This window comes from Pinus tabuliformis, chromosome 6 (assembly GCF_031772625.1).
Source record: "Pinus tabuliformis cultivar Carrire ecotype Pingquan chromosome 6, CPIR1, whole genome shotgun sequence".
Lineage (NCBI taxonomy): Eukaryota > Viridiplantae > Streptophyta > Pinopsida > Pinales > Pinaceae > Pinus > Pinus tabuliformis.
Window position 1 is genome coordinate 893,923,655 of NC_142292.1, and position 21,123 is coordinate 893,944,777.

Consider the following 21,123-nt stretch of genomic DNA (forward strand, 5'->3'; position numbering starts at 1 on the left):
AAGTTTCATTTACCGCCAGTTTTGTCAGTAAAACAGTAAATGTAATTTACTGTGGGTTGGTAAGTTTTGGTGAAGATTTTAATTTTATTATTTTCTATGAGCGGGAGTATGGGCACAAGTAAAAGTTGGTAAAACCATTTAAATTTTATTGTTTTTTATTTTACGGCAACATGGCAAGTGAAAATGTGAAGTAATTTCTTTTGGTTTTCATATATATATGTAATGTTTTTTTTTGTGTTGTGTATGAATTGTAATGCACAACAGTGCAAAGAAAAATAGAATGCAGCAGCGTGAGAAAAATCTATGTGTAATTTCCACACAGCAATGTGTTGATCTCTCCAGCAGAGACAGAAGTTTTTTTTTAATACAGCAGCATGTGAATGTAATAAAATTTTACACACACCAGTGTAATCTTTGTGCAAGCTGAAATAGAGAAATTTTCTAGTGAAGAGAGATTTTTTTTGTATGGAACTGGAAGTTCTTGGTGAATCCCTCTGTTAAGAGGAAGAATCTTTTGTAACAACAATCTTTTAAATGAATACAAGTTTTATGTGTGTCTGTGGGTAAAGCTCTGTGTTCTGGAAACAATTTTTTTTTTTGTTCCGCTATGTTAAGATCCTGTGTGTGGAAAAACATAGCATTGTTCTCTGTTCTGTGATTTTGTTTTTGGAATTTTACCAGAAAAATTCCCAACAGTGGTATCAGAGCTAGTCCAGGCTCTTTGAAGGTGTCAAAGAAGCTGAAGGAAGGATTTTCTTGTTGCAGCAGCTTCTCAAACAGAGTGGAGACTCAGTCAAGAAATATTCAAAGGTTTTTCTCAAGCCAGTTACTTAAATACCTGATTGTATATTTGAAGTATAGTTTAGAGTGCAAGAATGGCCAGCACCAGCACCAGCACTAGCATGGGCATTTTTAATACTCAGCTCCCACAGTTTAATGGGAAAAACTTTGACTATTGGGCAATAACCATGGGAGCCCTATTTGCCTCACAAGACTTATGGGAAATAGTTGAAGATGGTTTTAAAGAACCAACAGATGAAAATGGGTTTAATAATCTAACTCAGGTAGAAAAAGATCTGTTGAAGAGCTACAAGAAGAAGGATTCAAAAGCCCTTGTATTATTGTATCAAGCAGTGCATGAGAGTGTGTTTCCAAGGATAGCAGCAGCCAAGACATCCAAAGAAGCATGGCAAACTCTCAAGACAGCCTATCAAGGCATGGAGAAAGTGAAGACAACAAAACTACAGTTGCTAAGGAGATATTTTGAGAACCTGTGCATGAAGGAGTCAGACAATATTGACTCATTCTTCACACATGTGATTGGTCTGGTCATACAAATAAGGACTCATGGAGACGTTCTTGAAGAAAGGAGGATTGTGGAGAAACTGTTGAGGATCTTACCCTCAAATTTTGATGTGATTGTCACCACCATAGAAGAGACAAAAGATCTCTCAAACTTTTCAGTTGATGAAATTCATGCATCACTGATAACACATGAGCAGAGGTTGAGTAGAAATGAAAACTCATCTCTAGAGCAAGCCTTCAAGACCCAGATGTCCTTTGGAAGAGGAAGAGGTCAAGGTAGAGGAAACAAGAGAGGAAGAGGCAGAAGCCAAAACAAAGGTGGAAGAAACAGTCCAGCAAATACTCAAGGAAGAGGCAGCAATCCAAATCAGAACCAAGGCCAAGGCAGCAGCCAACAAAGTGGACAACATCATGCTCAAGGACAAAGGTATGAAAAAACCAATGTCCAATGTTATTGTTGTAAAAAATATGGGCATTATGCCAATGAATGTAGGAATAAACAAGTTAAAATATTTACAAAGAAAGGTGAAAAGAAAACCATAGCAGATGTCTATTATGTTCCTGGAATGAAATGTAACCTCTTAAGTATTGGACAACTTGTTCAAAAGGGTTACAATGTCTTCTTTGTGAATGATGTATGCACCATCATGGATAGAGCACCCAGCAAAAGATGTATTGCTGAAGTGAAGATGACGAGGAACAGGATGTTCCCTTTGAGAATAAAGGCAGATTTGAGAAACAAAGAAGAAATTGCAGCAGTTACCCAAGAGGCTTTCCAAAACCAACCAAAAGATGAAAATTGGTTGTGGCATTTGAGATTTGGACATCTCAACTTTGGAGGTCTTAACTTGCTGAGCAGAAAAGGAATGGTAAGAGGATTACCATTGATAGAGAAACCAGACAGTCTTTGTGAAGGTTGTATCTTGGGGAAACAACATAGAGAAAGTTTTCCATCAGGGAAAAGCATCCGGGCAAAAGCACCCTTAGGAATTGTCCACTCAGACTTATGTGGACCGATGCAAACTCCATCACTAGCAGGCAGCCAATACTTTCTAACATTCATTGATGATTTTACTAGGAAAACTTGGGTTTATTTCATGAAGAACAAAAGTGAAGTGTTTGAAAAATTTTGAAATTTCAAATCACTTGTGGAAAATCAAAGTGGGCTGCGTATCAAAGTTTTGAGAACTGACAGAGGAGGTGAGTATATCTCCAAAGATTTTTTACATTTTTCTAGAGAAAATGGAATTCACAAGCAATTTACAGCAAGGTACACTTTGTAGCAAAATGGAGTTGCTGAAAAGAAGAATAGGACCATCATGGATATGGCGAGGAGCATGCTAAAGGCAAAGCATTTGCCAAATGAATATTGGGCTGAAGCTGTACACTGTGCAGTATATATTTTGAATAGATGCCCAACAAAAGCAGTGATGAACAAAGTGCTGGAAGAAACATGGAGTGGGAGAAAACAAGGAGTCACCCACATGAAAGTTTTTGGATGTGTGGCTTATGCACACATTCCAGATCAGCTAAGGAGGAAGTTGGACAGCAAAGGGGAGAAATGTATCTTCATTGGATACAGTGAGGAATCCAAAGCTTACAGGTTGTATATCCCATCTACCAAAAAGTTTTTTGTGAGCAGAGATGTTCAGTTCATTGAGGAGGAAGCTTGGGATGGAAGCATAGAGAAAACAGTGAATGTTAAAAACTGTGTCTCATGATGAAGATGATGAGGAGATGGCTGATACACATCCCCAAACAGTTGCACCAACACAAGGACAGCATGGAACACCCTTGAGGAGAAATGAAAGTGCTTCTCCAAGCACACCACAAGGAGGAAATTCAAGTGCTTATTCAAGCACTTGCACACCAAATGAAAGAGGTAAGAAATTCAGAAATTTAAGTGATATTTATGATGACGGAATGAATTCCTTGTTTGCTTTGTATTTTCATGTTGATGACCCTATTCATTTCGAAGATGCAATTAAAGATAAGAAATGGATAGAAGCTATGGATAAGGAGATGAATGCCATAGAACGAAACAAGACATGGGATTTGGTTGAGCTACCAAAAGGTAAAGAAGTCATTGGAGTTAAATGGGTCTATAAGACCAAGAGTAATGCTGAAGGAAAGATAGAAAGACACAAGGCAAGACTTGTTGTCAAGGGATACAAGTAGCAGTATGGGAGAGATTATGAGGAGACTTTCGCACCGGTTGCAAGAATGGAAACCGTGAGAGCAGTGTTGTCCATAGCAGCACAAAAAAAATGGAAAGTTTACCAAATGGACGTGAAGTCATCATTCTTGAATGGAGTATTAATGGAAGAAGTTTACATTGAACAACCTCCAGGCTATGAAAAGAAAGGCCAAGAGCACAAAGTGTGCAGATTGAAGAAAGATCTTTATGGGCTAAAGCAAGCGCCAAGAGCATGGTACAGTAGAATAGATTCCTGTCTACTGGAAAATGAATTTTCAAAGTGTGAGGGAGAACCCACCGTCTACATCAAAGAAAAGGATGGCAAAATTTTAATTGTTGTGTTATATGTTGATGATGTGATTTTTACAGATTTAACATGCAGGACAGCAAGGCAGCAATCACTGCCACAGTAATGGGATTAAAACTCAGCAAAGAGGACAACAGCAAGGATTTTGATCCTAGCGTGTACAAGAGCATAGTTGGCAGCCTTATGTATTTAACTGCAACTAGGCCAGACATAATGTTTGCTGTTAGCTTAATTTCCAGATTCATGGAGAGGCCAAAAGAAGCACATTGGCAGGCAGCAAAAAGAATTCTGAGGTATGTTAAAGATACAAAAGGATTTGGCATTTTGTATACTTTTTCAGAAAGTTCATATTTAGTTGGCTATACCGATAGTGATTGGGCTGGAAGTATAGATGACCGGAAAAGCATATCCGGTTACGTTTTTCACATGGGGTTCAGGAGCCATTTCATGGGCTTCCAAGAAACAGCCAATTGTGGCGTTGTCTACAACAGAAGCAGAGTACGTGGCAACTACAACAGCATTGTGTCAAGCGGTTTGGATGAAGAGACTGTTAAGAAGTCTATGCCAAGAGCAGGCAACAGCAACGGTGATTTTTTGCGACAACAGTTCAGCTATTGCGTTGTCCAAGAATTCTGTGTTTCACAAGCAAACAAAACACATTGATACAAAGTTTCACTACATCAGAGAATTGGTGAACAATGGAGAAATAGTTTTACAGCATTGCAGCACTCAGGAACAGGTTGCGGACATTCTGACCAAGCCTTTGGGACAGAAAGTTTTGAGTATTTGAGGAAATGTCTGGGTATGATTGATAACCCAGCAGTTGAAATTAAATGGGAGTGTTGAAATATAATTTCAACTACAGCAAACTGTTTTTCTTTACCTTTGCGATGCGATGAGATCGCAGATTGCAAATCGTATGCATGCTTGGAGCCTCCGTCTGTTCACTTGATTTCTCCAATTGCGATGGTGCAATGCGATCCAATCGCATATCGCAGATCGCACCATATGTGTGTGCTCCATTTTTTTCATTCCGCCAAATGCGATTTCGCGATCCGATCAAATCGCAAATCGCACCAATATAATAGTGTTCCATTTTTCCTTCCGCAGATTGTGATTCTGCGATGCGATCCAATTGAAGTCAACGGTTGAGTACAGGCCTGCACCAAATGAATTTGACGTGAAGTAAAAGTTTCATTTACAGCAAGTTTTGTCAGTAAAACAATAAATGTAATTTACTGTGGGTTGGTAAGTTTTGATGAAGATTTTAATTTTATTATTTTCTATGAGCGGGAGTATGGGCACAAATAAAAATTGGTAAAACTATTTAAATTTTATTGTTTTTTATTTTACGGCAGCATGACAAGTGAAAACGTGAAGTAATTTCTTTTGGTTGTCATATATATATGTAATGTTTTTTTTTGTGTTGTGTATGAATTGTAATGCACAGTAGTGCGAAGAAAAATAGAACGCAGCAGCGTGAGAAAAATCTATGTGTAATTTCCACACAGCAGTGTGTTGATCTCTCCAGCAGAGACATAAGTTTTTTTTGAATATAGCAGCGTGTGAATGTAATAAAATTTTACACACACCAGTGTAATCTTTGTGCAAGCTGAGACAGAGAAATTTTCTAGTGAAGAGAGATTTTTTTTTGTATGGAACTGGAAGTTCTTGGTGAATCCCTCTATTAAGAGGAAGAATCTTTTGTAACGACAATCTTTTAAATGAATACAAGTTTTATGTGTGTGGGGGGGTAAAGCTCTGTGTTCTGGAAACATTTTTTTTGTTGTTCCGCAGTGTTAAGATCCTGTGTGTGGAAAAACAGAGCATTGTTCTCTGTTTTGTGATTTTGTTTTTGGAATTTTACTAGAAAAATTCCCAACACATGCTGCGGCCGAAGGTTGCTACAGAGATTATGGGGTCGCTACATGGGGAAAGCCTCGTGATGAAGTGGGAAAAATAATTACTGAGACAAGGCCTTTTTTCTTCGGCGCATGAGTGAGAAAGTAAAGACCGTGATGAAACATAAGTTACTGAGTTGCAGCCAAACTGGCATTCAGTTGGATCCATAGTGGAGCAAATTCGATGCAAACTTTGGATCCCTCACAGAAATAAATTTTCAAGGGAAAGTTAAATTTAACGATGCTTGAAATGTCTTTCGAAGAAACGAACAATAATAAAACCCAAAGGAAATAACCTTTTTCCTTTTTAAATATAGGGTGAATATTACTTCGGTAATCTCTTCCTTTTTTGGTTCCCACTCTAACATTAAAAGTAATTCAAAATGCCATCAGTCAGATATGAAGAGTCTATCTCAAAGTAAGCTTACTTTTCTAGTTTATCACAAAGCAAAATCATCTCTCTACTAAAATTAATCATCTTAATTTCTTGTATTCTTATATAAATAGCCAGCTTTTTAAAAATTGATAACTACAATATACAATAAATTAGATTTACTAAAAGTCATAAATATCATATCGCCCTCTGGTAAAAAAACAAAAACAAAAAACTCATCTCATAGACACATCATACAAAGCGAGGATAACCGGGATTCACTTCCGGATGAAATACAATATCAGTTGAATTAGACTATAATAATTAGATTTACTAAAAATCATAAATACCATATCGCCCTATGGTGGAATCAAAAACAAAAAACTCCTCTCATAGACACAATATCAGTTGAATTAGACTATAATAATCTTGTAAACTTGAAAAGAAAGAACTCTTCTCTCTATTAAATATGATAATAGACCCATCAGACAAACCAAGGATAACCCGGATTCGCATCCACTTGAGATACGTGACAACTTGAATTAGACTACCTTGATAATCTTATAAACTTGAAAAAAAATTCCTCTTCTCTATTAAATATGATAATATACACATCAAAGCAAGGATAACCGTGCAAGGACACATCATAAAAAGCAAGTATAACCAGGATTCACATACAAATGAAATACATTATCATTTGAATTAGATTAGGTTATCCTGGTAATCTTATAAATTTGAGAATAAGATAAATAGATTAAATTGTTTATGAATTTGTTAAGATAAATATTAGTTACCATATACCAAGTCAATTTTTAGTTCATTGTTTTGACATTTTGTATATTAAATAATAATAAACAAATATTTAATAAATTGAATAGAAAGTTAGTAAGCCAATAATTATTGATTGATACTTAATATTCCCCTATGTAAATGTTCACATACTATTGGCTGTAAGACTGTTTTGGCAATGCCCAACTGGAGTCAGAGATTAAAAATTACAACGCTAAGCGTCCCCCGGATTTGTGGGAGATTGAGTGGTCCCGTAATTGGTTGTGCCTCCTCCGTTTTTCGTTTAATGATTTGACAATGTCCCTTTCTTTTTTTTTTCAATTAAACGCCGTTAACTTTCCCTCACCGTTTTCCTCGATTTTGTAAGTGTAAATCAATCATTCTATATTTGTTTGAATATTTAGGGTTATATTGCGATATCACAATTTCTTGAAGAACTTGATCGTGATGATGATGGTGATGCATATTCAGACTTCGTGGCAACATAAATCTGTTTTTTTTTCGGAAACAAACAGTTCATCATCCATCTGTACCTTCAGTCTCATTTGTTTTGGCCTCCATTTTGAATGTGCACAACTTCATATACTTTCATCTTTAGCGACCTCTAGGCTGCGTCCACAACTCTTTTTCATGACAAAGATTATATAAATCATTAATTTATAATAAAAAACACTATGATCTCACTTGATTATCAACGCGTGTCTACTTACGATTTTGTTGTATTATATTATCAAATATTTTGTTAATATATTGCTACAAAATATATTAAAACTTAATATTAAAGATTTGATACGTTAAAGGCCCTATATTATTAATCCAATATTCTAATCTGAAAAGTGATAAACTCGAATGCTATAAACTTTATCTTATATTATTATTATTAATAATAATACTAATACTAATATTATTAATTTATTAATATAACATTAATGTTAATAATATTATTAGTATTGATAAATATAAATTATAATATTAATATCAATCTTAATAATAAATAATGAACTATAATAATATAAGATTAAATACAATAATATCAAGATTATTATTATTAATATATTTTAGGTAAACCTGAATAATCAACATCTTCATGGTATTCAAAACAATAAGGGTTGTTAGAAGGAAATATTATTTCACAGAGTTGTTTTTAGTGCGATTCTTTGGACTTTCAATTGAATCCGGTGGAGAAGTTTGAAGTGAAATCTTGATTTGTGTTATTTAAACTAGTTTTTAAAATTTATATATGAAATCAGCGCTTTGAAAAACCTCTAAGGTATTTAGATTGGGTTACCCATCAAACTTGTGATTTGAAGAGAAATTAGACCGGAAAAACTTACCAAAAAAACTTCCAAAAAATCACACTAAAAACAACTAAATTATTTCACTGCACAAAGATTTTGGTATTTTGGTTTATTGCCTTGAAAATACATTTAAATTTTTTATTTTTTAAAACTCTCCCATTCTCCTTTAATTATTAAAATTTAACTATACAATAGGATAGATTTCCTTTAATTCTGTTAAATTAAATCTTGAACTAAGGTAAAACTCATGAAAACGCCATTTCGTAATAAATCATAAATACATCTTTTCAACTTTGGCAAAAATTTTTACTAAGCCAAATTCAAACATCGCTGCAAATTTTGGGCAGTTTTATGAGAGTTGTGTCCCAAAATAAAGTAATTTGCTTCCCATTTAATTGAAAAAAAAAAAAAAAGTATAATTATTTTCATCCATATTTCCTAAAACAATGTTTTTTAAAATGGAGCACTGGATGTTTCAACTTTCGAAATTGGAACACCCGTTAACATGAAGATCTTTGCTGGGATTCAAACCCAAAAATAATTATAGCCATGAAGATCTTTGCTGGGATTCAAACCCAAAAATAATTATAGCCATGCAGATAATATTAAAGATGGAGGAAATCGAGTAATAAGAATATTGTCGAGAATCAGGATTCCATGCTAGGAGGGCCTTGACGAATTATATATATATATATACCTACCTACCTACGAGATTTACTCTCCAGCGAATATGCTTCGAATATATTGTCTAAATGTTTGATCAACGGTTGTGGTGTTTAGGAGCGCAAATGGTCGGCGTTTAAATTGAATTATTTTTTGATTTATAAAATATAATTGAAGCGCTCGAGCTGAAGCCGTTCCATTCCCCTGGATCGTGCCGATCATGGCGTTTCAATGGCCAGTGGCACGTTACAAATTCAATTCCCATCCACCGGGTGGCTGGAAATGGCAGGCGACAAAGCTGCACAGGGCAATAAAGATGCAAATTACCTGTTCAACGAGGACTGGACTGTCACCTTGGCGGGCTTTGTTGCGGATAACATCCCCGACGACATGATCAAGAATCTGTGTAATTCTCTAGGCAGCATTCGAGCGCCTTGCGTCAGCAATCAAAACGCTAGTGTTGGAATATTAATTCCAACTGCCGTGCAGCGTTGCCGAAGCTGCATGTAAACAGCGACTGCAAAACCATTGAAGAAAACCACGAAGACTTCCCCGCACCACCTTTTGTCATAAGTGGTATTTCCCGAAGGGCCTCCGAACACCCCGACTAAATGACATGTGTCCAGTGTACAATTCCAAAACTGCTCATTCCCCAGCCATTAAATATCGTTTGGTTTGTGTGAGTTAGGTTTGCGAAATGCGTCCGATCAAGTCAACAGACATGGATCTTTGTCAACCTGCCTGAACTTTTTTTCTGATCGCCCACGTGAAGGAATTAATGTGATTCAATGATGTTTCATAAATTGCAAATAAAAGTTGGTAAATGTTTTTTAAGCTTTGTTTGCACGGAAGCATGGGGAATTCAAAGAATTGTATGGGCAAGTCAACGCCCTATCTTTAATGCTTTTGGTATATGTTTCTTGTGCGTGCTCATTTGCATATGAGTTTATTGCACATGGAATGAAAAAAAACTGGGTTCGCAGCAACGAATAGAAATCAGGGAAGATGCACAGCAGTGCATAAGATATGCATTCGTATTTGTAATGCTTTGTGTGTGCACTCATTTGTATGTGAATTGAGTGTGTAATGAAGTGGAAAGGAGAGAGCACTGAAGTGTGAAAAAATGAAACCAGAGCAGGGATGAGATGAAAAGAGAAGGTGTTCGCAGCAGCGAGGAAACCAGAGAGTTTTTGCAGCAGCAAATAAAACAAGGAGAGCACAACACTGTGGAACCAGAGCAGGGTTCCGAAACCAAAGTGGAGATTAATTTTTCAAGAAGACATTGTGAAATACTCAGCGTGAGAAATTTTTTTTGTAATGGTTTGTGTGCTGGAGATTTTATGAAATTTTTGGGTATTACAACAGCATATGAAAAAATGTCTTTACATCAGTAAATCAATGTAAGAAATTTTCATTTTTTACATTTGTAAATGTAAAAGCCCTTTTAGAGCAGTAAATGTGAATGAAGATTTTACACAGCAGTGTAAAAATCATTTGTAAAAGTAGCAGAGTATTTCGTTTTTGGTGAATCCCTCTGAAAGAGAGGAAGAAAATTGTATTAGGCAGTTTATGAATTAATACAAGTTTATTTTGGCTGAGAAACTCTGCTTTGCTCAGAAATTTTATTTGGGCTTCCCTGTGCAAAAGATCCTGTGGTAGAAAAACAAAGCATTGCTCTGTGTTCAGTTAATTTGTGTTTGAAATTACCAGAAATTTCCAACGTGGTATCAGAGCAGATCCAGGCTCTTTGAAGGGGACAAAGAAGCTGAAGGAAGGAGTTTTTTTTTGCTGCAACAACTTCCCCAGCAGAGTGAAGTCTCAGGAAAAAGAATCCAAGGTATTTCTCAGATCAGTTTTTTGTGTTACTGCTGAAAACAGTCAGTTGTTTTAAAACACAGTCAAGTATTTGAAGCATAGTTAAGAATGGCAAGGTCAAAGAAGAAAGTCTCCAATCTTCCTAAGGATGTGTCTCCCTCTACTACTAAAATAGAAAACAATCAATATGAAAACATTCTATTAGAGGCTCCAAGGTTCAATGGGAACTTTTATATATGGGAAATAAAAATGAGGACTTTCTTAAAGTCTGAAGGGATTGAAATTTGGGAATCAGTGATTGATGATAGCAAGATGGATAAAGAATCCAAGGAGTACAATGCACAAGCAGCAAGGACAATCTTGGATGGGCTGCTTGATTATGTAAAGAAGAATCTAGGAAAATATTCATCTGCAAAGGATATATGGGACAGACTTCATGACCTTCATGCAAAGGGAGCACTGACCGTGACCATCAGTCAAGAAGGAAATTCTGAACCCATCATAGAAGCTGAAAATGAGAAGGTTGACCTCATCAAGCTTCAAATATAAGAAAGGGATGAAGAGCTCGCCAAGCTTAAGAAGGAACTTGATCAAAGCAAAAGGAAACATCATGAAGAAGTCATATCCATGACAAATCAACTGATTAAAGCAAAGAAGCAGGAAGATGTCTTGTCAAGTCAACTTGAACAAAGGCACAAGAGAGTGAACAAACTTGTAGAAGAGATTGGACAATACAAGGTAGAGGTATCCTCCCTTAAGTCTGAATTACGAGAAGCCAGGAAACAGGCATGAGAAGCTGAGAAGAGAATGGAGAGCAGTCAAGAAAAGAATGAAGAAATCTCCAAAATGAAGTTAGATATCATCTCCCTTAAGATAGTAGCAACTGAAGCTACTCGTAGCAAGGAAGAAACTGAGGAACAACTTGCAAAGAAGAATAATGAGTGTGAAAGATTGGAAGAAGATATTGTCCTCCTCAGGAAAAAGGTTGAAGGGATGAACAAAATCATGAAGAGCTTTCAAGCCTTGGATGACATGCTCAGCGATCACAGATCTCCATCTGATAAATCAGGACTCGGGTATGTAGGTGAACCCTCAAGCAAGAATGAAAACGCTTTAAGCAAAGGAGATGTAAAGAAGCCAGAAAGAGATTGTGATGCTCCTAGTTCCAGCAAAGGCAAGGAGAAAGATCAAGGCTACAATAGAAGAAATCCTACTCCAAGTAGAAAACCAGCTCTAAGAAGAAATGTTGATAATGTCAAAGAGGCAAGAGGCAATGGTTATCATCAAAGGATTTCAAGGCAAAAAGGCTTCAGAAGTACATCAAGGAAACCACCATCTCCCAGGTACCAAAGTTAATTTTTTGGTTATTGTTATTCTTGTTCAAACTTTGGTTATATGGCAAAAGAGTGTAAAGTATTTCATAGAGATAGATGTTATGGTCTCCGACAACCTCCAAGAAACAATTTTACAGGAAGAAATCATGAAACCTTACTCATGAACAATGTAGAATGTTTCAAGTGTCATAACATTGGGCATATGGGATGTGATTGTAACTTAACATGGGCTCTTACACCAGGTAGACCCATGCAAAAGAAGAAAGTTACACAAGTATGGAGAAGGAAGGAAATACAGTCTGAAAGTCCCTTGAGCTCTCCAGTCGATCTAAGTTTCTTTTGAGAAAACTTTGCTGAAAGAAGACAATGCATACAGTTAAGGGGAGCCTGTAATTCTTGATCATTATTGCTGAAATATATTAACAGTCATTTTTTTTATGAAGATCTTCTTATAAGGGAGAGATATGGAAATCTGCCATTAAAGCAGAGAAGAAAAGTCTGCAGGGCATGGAGATTGCGTGGAGGATGTATTGCAGCGCAACAGAGCGCAAATGAAATCTTTTTGTTAATCCCTCTGAAATGTAATACGCAACGGTGTTGAAAAATGTAATGTTTTTGCTTTATTTTTTATCACATATGCAATGCAATATGCACAGAAGTGCGGAGAAGAAAAAGGGGCAGCGTTGAAATGTGAAGTGCAGCAGCGCGGTGAAAAGAAATGTTTTTACGCATAGCAGTGCGAATGTAAGTGCAGTGAAGTTTTTGGTTATTGTCCATTTTGAAAACAAAAGGAAGAAAAACACGCAGCAGTGTGCAGAAGTGAAAATGTTTTTTTTGTGGTAATGAGAAGAGGGCAAAACACAGCAGAGCGTAAATGCCCAGTGTTTGAGAATGCAGTGAAATGAAGAATTTACACAACAGAGTAAAATGAAGGAGGAGCATGTAATGTAGAAAATGGAAGCACGCATCAGTGCAATCATGAAATTTTTCACACAGCAGTGAAAAGGGTAATGTAAGTCTTGTTGGAGAATATGTAGTAAAAACACACAGCAGTGTGAATATGAAAAAATGCAGCGGCATGAAGATTTTTTTTGTTGAAGAAACGAAATGTAATGGGCAGCAGCACATGTGAAAGAAATTTTTCTTTACAACAGTAAATGTAAGATCTTGTTTTTACACAGCAATGTAAATTTGTAAGTTGGGACAGAGTAATTGTTCTAGAAGAGACAGAGTATTTTGTTTTTGAAAAATGCACAGCAGTGCAGACACAGCAGTGTGTCAGTTTGTAAGTAGAGACTGAGTTCTCTTGTTAATGCACAACAGTGCAGAGAGTTTTTGTTGTTGTTGAAACGAAATATGCAGCAGCGTATGAGTAAGCAGTGAATGTATGTAATTCTTCACAGCAGTGTGTTAATATAAAAAGCTAAGACAGAGTATTTCTCAGGAGAGACAGTGAGTGTTTTACTGGAAACTGGAACTGAAGTGTTTCTGGTGTAATCCCTCTGTTAAAGAGGAAGGTGCTCTTCAGCACAGTCTCTTGGTGAATCCCTCTGTCAAGAGGAAGATGCTTTTTAGCATAGACTGGTAAATCCCTCTGGTCAAGAGGAAGATGCTCTTCAGCATAATCTCTGGTGAATCCCTCTGTGTGAGGAAGACTCTTTTGTAACAGCAGTTTTGTAATCCCTCTGTTAAGAGGAAGACCTTTTTTTGTAACAGGCAGCAAAAAGGATTCTGAGATGATCGGAAAAGCACTTCCGGTTATGTTCTTCACATGGGTTCAGGAGCCATTTCATGGGCTTCTAAGAAACAGCCTATCGTGGCGTTGTCTACAGCAGAGGCAGAATATGTGGCAGCTACAGCAGCAGCATGTCAAGCAGTTTGGATGAGAAGGATGTTGAGGAGCTTAGGCCAAGAGCAGGCAAAAGCAACAATGATTTTTTGTGACAATAGCTCAGCTATTGCATTATCTAAGAATTCGGTGTTTCATAAGAGAACGAAACACATTGACACAAGGTTTCATTACATCAGTGAATTGGTGAGTAATGGAGAAACTGTCTTAGAACATTGCAGGACTCAGGAACAGGTTGCAGACATTTTGACCAAGCCATTGGACCAGAAAAGCTTTGAATTTTTTGAGGAAATGTTTGGGTATGACTGAATGCCCAGCAGTTGAAATTAAAGGGGAGTGTTGGAATATTAATTCCAACTGCCGTGCAGCGTTGCCGGAAGCTGCATGTAAACGGCGACTGCAAAACCATTGAAGAAAACCACGAAGACTTCCCCGCACCGCCTTTTGTCATAAGTGGTATTTCCCGAAGGGCCTCCGAACACCCGGACTAAATGACACGTGTCCAGTGTACAATTCCAAAACCGCTCATTCCCCGGCCATTAAATATCGTTTGGTTTGTGTGAGTTAGGTTTGCGAAATGCGTCCGATCAAGTCAACGGACATGGATCTTTGTCAACCTGCCTGAACTTTTTTTCTGATCGCCCACGTGAAGGAATTAATGTGATTCATGATGTTTCGTAAATTGCAGGTAAAAGTTGGTAAATGTTTTTTAAGTCTTGTTTGCACGGAAGCATGGCGAATTTAAAGAATGGTATGGGCAAGTCAACGCCCTATCTTTAATGCTTTTGGTATATGTTTCTTGTGCGTGCTCATTTGCATATGAGTTTATTGCACATGGAATGAAAAAAAATTGGGTTCGCAGCAGCGAATAGAAATCAGGGAAGATGCACAGTAGTGCATAAGATATACATTCGTATTTGTAATGCTTTGTGTGTGCACTCATTTGTATGTGAATTGAGTGTGTCAGGAAGTGGAAAGGAGAGAGCACTGAAGTGCGAAAAAATGAAACCAGAGCAGAGATGAGATGAAAAGAGAAGGTGAAAAGAGAAGGTGTTCGCAGCAGCGAGGAAAACCAGAGAGTTTTTGCAGCAACAAATAAAACAAGGAGAGCACAGCACTGTGGAACCAGAGCAGGGTTCCGAAACCAAAGTGGAGATTAATTTTTCAAGAAGACATTTTGAAATACTTAGCGTGAGAATTTTTTTTTTGTAATGGTTTGTGTGCTGGAGATTTTATGAAATTTTTGGGTATTACAACAGCATATGAAAAAATGTCTTTACATCAATAAATCAATGTAAGAAATTTTTATTTTTTACATTTGTAAATGTAAAAGCCCTTTTACAGCAGTAAATGTGAATGAAGATTTTACACAGCAGTGTAAAAATCATTTGTAAAAGAGGCAGAGTATTTCGTTTTTGGTGAAAGTTTTTGGTGAATCCCTCTGAGAGAGAGGAAGAAAATTGTATTAGGCAGTTTATGAATTAATACAAGTTTATTTTGGCTAAGAAACTCTGCTTTGCTCAGAAATTTTATTTGGGCTTCCCTGTTCAAAAGATCCTGTGGTAGAAAAACAGAGAATTGCTCTGTGTTCAGTTAATTTGTGTTTGAAATTACCAGAAATTTCCAACAGCTAGAACCAGTAGTTAAATTCTTTCAGCCAGAAATTTTACTCGAGTTATATTCCCTGACTTCTCTTCGCTATGGCACAATCTTTAATATCGGCATTCATTGCATTTGCCTTCATCCCCTTCATCACCTGCGTTCGAACTCAGGAAGTTGGTAATTCATCTCGTACCCTTTTATAATTGTATTCTTTTAAATGTTCACATAAAAACTTGCAGAGATTAATGTGAAACTGTATTTTCTTGGCGTGAATGAACAGATGACGAGATTGAGTTCCAGTACAGAGACGATCTGAAGGGACTGGAGCATTAGGGAGAGCTCGACAACGCCCGGTGGGCTTCCAGGAACTGGATGGAGTAGTCTCCCATGGAATGGTATCCTTATGTATCTCACGGCTAAGTTTTTTATTTTTAGATATATGAAGTCTCCAAAAAAGACTCAAATAAATTGTGTCATAAAATATATATATATATATATATTTTCAAATATAGGGTGTTTCATTATCAAAACAAATATAGTGATACAAAATATAATTTTATTAGAGAATTTGTAAATAATGGAAAAGTCTATTTTAACACTGGTAAATAGAGTGATTAATTCACTGATATATTTACTAGAAAGGTAATTTATAAGTGCTTAATTTAATTTTCATGGTTGAAGTTTTAGTGTATTAGGCATTCACTAAATTTTTTGAAGTGTCCAAAACAATCCATTTTATTAATATAAAGGGTGTTATGATGATTGAGCCGAGAGACTCATTATACAGCCTACAGCCCAGTAGAGGAGATGTGTAAGTTTGTCCATGATCAACTTGGAGTTGAGGTGTCTCCTTTTAAATAAAAAAAGAAAATTTTAAATATAAAAATAATGTAGACTATAATAGAAAAAAATGAATATGTTATGCATGAAAAGTAATTTCATGTCAAGTGGTTGAAGTAAAAAAAATGTGAATTAGAAGTTTAAATCATGTTACATATAATGAAATATTCAATGTGAATTATCAATAGAATATTTTATTAGGAATTAATATTTTTTAAATATAAAAATAATGTAGACTATAATAAAAAAAAATGAATATGCTATGCATGCAAAGTAATTTCATGTCAAGTGATTAGAAGTAAAAAAATTGTGCGTGAAAAATTTAAATCATGTTACATACAATGAAATATTCAATGTGAATTATCAATAGAATATTTTATTACGAATTAATATTGCTGTATACTTAAAAAATATATTAATAATAAAAAATGTATATAAAATATTTTAATGTCAACTATGTATATATTATATATTGTTTTAAAAAAAAATTACATATAAATCATGGAAAAAAATATGGTTAAAACTTTTGACTTGGCCTTAGTGTCTTAGAATTTGGTCCTCTATAGACTCTATTTAACATTCAAAAATACAATTTGAAGAGTCTATGCTCTTGCTTAGTAATTAAGTTATTAGTCTTAAAAATAATTAAATTAATAAGTAATATAATTTAAACAAATGAAAAATTACATGTATCAGGCAACTCAATTGGTTAATCTGAAAAATGTGAAATCTTTAAAATTTGAAAGACCTAGGTCCAAATTCCCCCTCTTGCCACCAAAAAAACATATCATAACCCTTCATAAATTTACTAATAATTACCTATCATATCATGTGGGCTGTTGAATTACTTTGAATCACAAAAAAAGTAATCTATATTGTTTATAAATGGCTCCAGTTTCAAATGATTTAATCCGTCAACTGATTGAATGTTTGTGAGGGGCTCATTGAATATTTTAAGACGTAAACGGCCATGTATATTAAAGTTAGCTCAAAACAGGTCCTAATTACACAGGTGTATAGGTTGCATGGAGAAGCGGCAATAGCACGCTTAATTTTCTATATCTTCGTCTTTTAATGTGCTGTAACATCAAAATCTGAAAATGTATTGGGTTTATAAAAAGTGGAGGACAGGGGTTAACATAGTTACAACTGAAAGTTTACCATGTAAATAAACATAAATAACATGTTTTTATCTTCCTCCTGAAAGAGCGAAAAAGAGAGCATGGATTGATTTCTATGTTGAGAGTTGCCCCTATTAAAACTGGGTTTATCATTCTTTAAATTTCAATTTGTGTTTGACAATTAGTTCTATCTATAATTATAAACTTAAGATGTCGTAATATCTCTCGTTGTTCTAGCTACATTATAAAAAATAATAAATACAATTTTCAAATATTAATTAACAAATTGCATAATTGTTTTATCTACACAATAATAGATAACAAAAAAAATTTCAATTATTAATTAGCAAATGGTATCATATAATTTATTTTTCCCTTTCCATTTTTTGAATCTTGAATCTCCACCACATTTATGTTACAACGAAATGCATTCACATTTCAATTTACTGCCAAGTTACGGTATTTTGTTTGGTACAAGGATCGACAGTGGCACAGTACTGTTACAAAGACAGGTCTCATTCCCTCGGTTTCCAGCTACCTGATGCCAATCTTTCGTAGTCCTGAGGGGGACGCTGTTTTTATATCATGTCAATCACATGAATGCCCATGATTGCCCACTTAAATAAATAACTGCAACAACATTGCTATTTATACACCATGCTCTTAGGCTGCCACCGAGACTCCCGCTGTACAATACAAACATTTTAGAATCACAATTACGCCCTTCTTTATCTCTATAACCATCATCTACTCTTGCAGCACAACTGTTATGTCTTGATATGAACCTAATAATGAAGAAGAAGAGGAATTTGGTGACAGCTGGGAGGAAGAATAGATCGGCCATGGAGGAGCGGCAACTGCCATGCATTTAACAGAGTTGCGGTGGCCTTCCAAAATGGTCAAGCATGTGTGATGAATTTGGTTTCCTGATACTAACTCCCTCTTCCAGATCCTAATAGTTTTGTCAGCAGATCCACTGCATAGCAACTCCCCAACGCTTCTCAAGCACAAAACATAATGTTTATGACCCTTTAGGATTCCTTTGTAAGATGTAATTTAAACAGACTTCTCATCTGAAGTCCAAAAGTGGATCTTAGAGGCTGATGTCCCAGAGTATAAAACCAGTTCATTTGAGCTTAGCGTTATAGCATTGACCGGGGACGCGGGAATATCCTTGCCCTTTTTCAGCTGTATGACCAGTCTATGGTGGCATTGGTCTCTCCCCTTTACCGCCTCTCACTTCCAACCTTTTACCGTTCCATCAGCGGAAGCTGTAAAAAGCATGCCACGCCCACCAACCACAATAGCGTTCACTGCGTCGTTATGGGAATTGATCGATTCCATGCACACGAAATCTCGTAATCTCCAAACCATTTGGGTTTTATCTCACGAACATGAGTACAAAAAGTCATCGTCAAACCCTACGGCCAAGCAGGTTATTGTATCGAAATGCTTAAACCATGGGCTTTTATGATGTCTTCCAATTTCCACATAATTGTCTGATCGGAAAAGATTCTTGAGATGGTCTCTCTGGGTTGGTACTGCGGTCGTGTTAAAAATGTAATTTCAACTGCGCAACAGTTGAGCCGTGCAGCAGCATGGAAACATCGCCGACGAGCGATCGCCGATATCGCATCGGCGAAGTCGCAGTGGAGGACTTACAAAGAGGCATTTATGTGTTGCGATGAGCGATCGCCGATATCGCATCGGCGTATCGCTATCGGCGTTCACAATATGGCGGAGCCTTTTCACATATATAGTTGCGATCCGATAAGCCGGACCCGACGGGCATATAACATTTTGTTGCATAATATTTTCAGTTCCACCAGCGGCCCTTTTTCCCGTGTTTTAATGTTTTTCAAGTATATGTAATAATATATTGCATCGACGGATATCGGATCGGCATTTCGCTATCGGCGATACCAAAGGAGCGGGACTTTTGTATAAGGCATGTATCCGACCCGATGGATCGGACCCGATAGCATTACAAATAATTTTTGATAAATTTTCAGGTCCGCGCTCAGGCCATTTTCAATATATTTTATGCATCTTCGTTATATAACGAAATATAAAGAAAAGTAAAGGATCGGTGGTATCGGCCCAAATCGCGATCGGCATATCGCAATCGGGGAAACCAATGGTGCATGGCATTTACATATATGAGTGCCGACAGCGATGAAACCCGGACCCGATGGGTTTCCAAAGCCAAATTGTATAATGGTTGAAATCCGCCCAAAGCCAATTTTTGTGTTTTACAGTGTTTCTCATATATTTTCTAGTATAAGGAGAAACAGAGGATCGGCCGACTGCGATATGCAATGTGACCCGAAAAGCGGACCCGATAGAAAAGTTTTTGCATGCATTGATCTTTGATGGCAAGATGGGTAGGATTGTTCAATGGCGCGAAGCCGGTTAAAGCAAGCATGGAGCAGTACAGCGCAGCAGGCAGAAGCATTCAATTCACAGTATGGTCAAGAAGAAGCAGGTTGCAATCCAACTCTTACACATTGAATTTTTCAGCTATCGCAGTAAAAGTTCAACTCAGCCAAGGACGAGAAGGACAGCCTCGAGCAGTTCACAGCATGGGACTCCATTTCTGTTCATTAAACCATTCAGATTTTGTATGTAAGTTTTTTTGTGTAGTCGTGGTAGTCAGCTGTTGTGAGTTTGAGTGAGTGAGAGACAGGGAGAAGCGCAGCAGTGCAAGTGAATGAATGTTAGTAATACGCAGCAACGTAGTATACTGAATGTAATGGGAAAGGAATGAATAGAGTAGCACTGTGTTTTCTTTTTGGTGAATCCCTCTGAGTGAAAGATGATGAATTTTGTATCAGGAATTTTATTTTAATGAATACAAATCCTTTTATAGGTGTGTAATACTCTGTTCTCAGAAATAATTTTAAAAGCTTCCCTGTGCTAAGATCCTGGAGCAAAACAGAGCATTGTCTCAGTGTTCAGTTTATTTTGTTTTTGGGATTTTAATAGAAAAATCCCCAAACGGTCGATGCCATACTCATATCTTCTTATCCATATGGGCGCTGTACACTTTACTTCCTACTACCACAAAAGACTTTACTGGTTCATTTTCGCAACACACTGTTTTCAGGTGAACCACGTCGGGACTCTCCATATTTAGGATATGTAATTTTCCTTTCATTGTACCACTGTACACGACGTTTCGTCCGAAGGTTGCTACGGATATTACGGGGTTGCTACATGGCCGTAGCCTCGTGATGAAGCGGGACAAATAATCGCTGAGACAAGGATTTTTTTCTTCGGCGGATGAATCAGAAAGTAAAGAACGTGATAAAACATAGCTTACTGATTTGCAGCTAATCTGGGATTCAGTTGGATCCATAACTTAGCGTATTCGGTCCAAACTTTGGGTCACTAAATTTACAATTGGATCTGGTTGGCACAGTGAATTGTTCGCTATGCCAATAAGGGGAACTAACCCTATCACAGGCCCTAATTAGACCTACTTTCATTGGGAATGGCTAGCCCTAACGGGTTTTAAGGGACCCCGTAAACTGTTTAGACATGTTGAAAAATTGTTTCTGGGAGGAAAACTTCGATTATATCAACAAAATAAGACAGTTAACCTTTATGTGTTAAATCCTATCTATACTACTTCTAACTACTCTAATCAAGTCCTAGCAATCCTAATCTATCTTACAAGAGCATAATACAGAGGTTTAAACATCATATATATGTTCGCCAGGAGCATGA